The 3,040-nt window shown below is 37.8% G+C and overlaps 1 pseudogene; it reads right to left on the bottom strand.

Annotated features, from left to right (window-relative positions):
• Positions 1 to 531: 531 nt before the first annotated feature.
• Positions 532 to 2,689, bottom strand: LOC104666326 (annotated as a pseudogene).
• Between the last annotated feature and the right edge of the window lie 351 nt (positions 2,690 to 3,040).

Genomic DNA, 3,040 nt, shown 5'->3' with positions numbered 1-3,040 from the left:
GTATACGTGTTGCCACATACTCTTGCTACCTTGAGGTAGATAACACATATGTACCAAATTCGACATTCATTTTCAGTTGCTGCTGGTATCATGCGTTTTAAGAAATGTGTACAGTACGAAAAATTTGAAAATACTCATGAATGAAAAATGTCTTAGGAAAAAGTAGATATTTTCATGCAATTGTGTATAGTCTCACTGTGTAAATTTCAAGGCAAGATTTGTTTCCTGTAAAACAGATCACTGTTGTGTGAGAGAATGTTCTTTACTTGTATTAGTGCATTCCTTTTGTCTCCTTCTACATTGCATTACTTTGCTCTATTCTTTATTTTTGTGTGCAAATGGCATGCCACTTAAAACAAAAACTATCTCACCTGTAGAAAAAGAAAGTATGGATTTTAAAAACCAAGAACTAATAAAATCCTTATTAAATGACACCACCTGCTTCAAGTAAAAAATGACTTAAACACTAGTAACAAAAAAAGATAGAACACATTTCTTGAATAATTCAAAGATAAACGTCTGCTGAATGTTTTAGCTCAGATGTTTCAGAATGCTGCTGTATGTTTTATGTGGAATTTGAGGGGAAGATTTCATAGCAGAAGATGTTCCTGTGGACTGTATTGACTTAAGTGGTGACCCAACTGGACTGTGAAACTGCGGGATGTCTATAGACTCAAGCTGCTTATTAGAGAGGAACTCCCCAGTGTTGTTCAGAAATCCTGCCTCATGTCCTCTCTCCCCAAGTTTCTCATCCTCTACTGGCTCAGTTTCTAGCATTTCAGGATCTTCTTTCCTGCTAAAGAACTTGTTCAAGTAACTGGTGTAAGTGTTTTCCTTCTCAACTTGTTCATCCTTCCTTACCTCAGAAAACTGATTTATGAGAAAACAGTCCTCCCCACCACTCACAAACTGGCTGTTCCAAGAAGATTGGTACAGGGCTTCTAATTGAGCCAGATTTGCCATTCCTTTTTCCTGTTTTTCTTAGCTTACTGACTTTGATATCAACCTTTTCAGTTCTAGTTGGGACACTGAGCTATTCAAGTCATTTATCAACAACATCAGTAGGCTCATGTTGGGAACTAAGTTGAATAGTTCCTGCAACAAAATAATCAAAGTCAAACCCCTGATTCTTTTCTCTTTCTTTTCCAGCCAGTTGCTGTGATGCTTCCTCTAGTGCTATCTGGGCTTTAACCAATCCATACCTTTCACATTTTGATTTGCCTTTCTTATCAGATTTTTCTTTGCTTTGTTCTTTCCAATTGGAAAGATCTATAATAAGCCTGGGTTCATAGTAATGGTTAACTTCACTCTCCAAACTAAGTTATATAAATATGATGATGACCTTGTTTTGTAGTTACAAGTATGACTACACTCCAGATCACAATATTTGTTTTCATGATGATCTGGGTACTGCCAACAAGGCTCAGTAGAATAATTGGTATCAAAAACAGGGTCGTCCAGATACTTTTCCTAATCTTCATCCAAATATTTTCAGGGATCAACTTGTACTTCTTTTTCATCAGTGACACCAAACAGAGCTCTTGGATCAAGCTGAACTTCATCAATATCAAAGTTGTTATGTATAGGCCAATCATACTCTGAAAATTGACAATCATGGTACCTTTCCCAGTTATAAATGTGACTGTGAGTTTCATCCATAAGCAAAATATTATCAACTTTATCTTCAATGTGAAAAGGATGGCTTGAAGTTGGCTCACTCATTGGAAAAGAGTACATGCTCATGTAAGAATGGGAGAGTGCTTCTTCTACTGTTAACCAATCCATGGGGCTAAATGTAAAAATTTGTTTCAGGAAATCCAGTGCTTCTCGACTAATTCCTGGAAACAGCGGAGTTAAAGGTTTGTGTGGCTCAGTCATGTCATTTCTAATGTAAAATGGAATTACTCTGAGAAGCTCCTGACAATCTTCCTCATGTGCAACAGGAATCGATTATAAAATCAGCTGCATCTGTTCAAATTCATGTGCACCTGCAAAAAGGGTTTTACCAGTCAGTATTTCAGCAAAGATGCAGCCTGCAGCCCACGTGTCAATGGCTTTAGCATAATTGTTAGGAGAAAGTAAAAGCTGTGGAGATCTGTACCATTTAGTAACCAATCCTTCAGAAAGATGACCCTTATGGGAATTATGAGTATCCATGATCCGTGCAAGACCAAAGTCACCTATCTTCAGCACCAGGTTTTCAGTATTAATGAAAAGAATAGCTGGTTTGAGATCTCTGTGCAGTGAGTTTGCAGAGTGAATATACTTGAGCCCCAGTAGCAGCTGATACGTGAACAGCCTAGCATGCTCTTGCAGTAAAGGGCCCTGCTCCAGCACATTAGCCAAGTCTGTCTCCATCTACTCCTGAGCAATGTAAATACTGTTCAACTCTGTAAGAGAGTCCACATCGTCTGTTAATTGGCTTCCGCTGGGACCAAGAATTTCAAACACTTTCACAGTGTTATCATGGTCAAGTCTTCTAATAATTTTGATTTTACGTACAGCATGTTTGACATTCTGGGAATTGGTAAGGACCATTTTCTTGATGACCACTCTTTTGTCACCGTCATTGCCTACAGCAGAAAAAACCCAAACCATTGCCTCCACAACCCAATGGTTTTAAGTCCATATACCCAGAACCCAGATCAAAACCATGAATGTTCATGAGACTTTCAAATTTCTCTGCCATTTTGAAACCCTTACTATTGCCTTTTCCTTTCAAATGGTTGAACTTGTGTAAACAAGGAAGAAAATTGGTATCAGAAGGAAAGATCTTTCAAAAAGGGAGAAGAAAAATAATTATGGTTCCACAGCAAGATGGTTTCTTGATGTTCACTGCATATACCAAACAGGCCTGTTGAGTTACCCTTAGACTTAAAGCTCAAAAAGCTCTACTCATATCAACAATTAAAAACATTGCAGTACTCATAGTTCAAGAAAGGGGCAGCAACTCTGCAGACATTTAAAGAAAACACTCAAGAAACTCAAACGGAATGAAATGACCTATTATGCACTCAGATTACTGTGCTAAACGATATAA

This window comes from Rhinopithecus roxellana, chromosome 9 (assembly GCF_007565055.1).
Source record: "Rhinopithecus roxellana isolate Shanxi Qingling chromosome 9, ASM756505v1, whole genome shotgun sequence".
NCBI lineage: Eukaryota > Metazoa > Chordata > Mammalia > Primates > Cercopithecidae > Rhinopithecus > Rhinopithecus roxellana.
The sequence above is the reverse complement of the archived record's forward strand: the minus strand, read 5'-3'. Positions and strand labels throughout refer to the sequence as shown.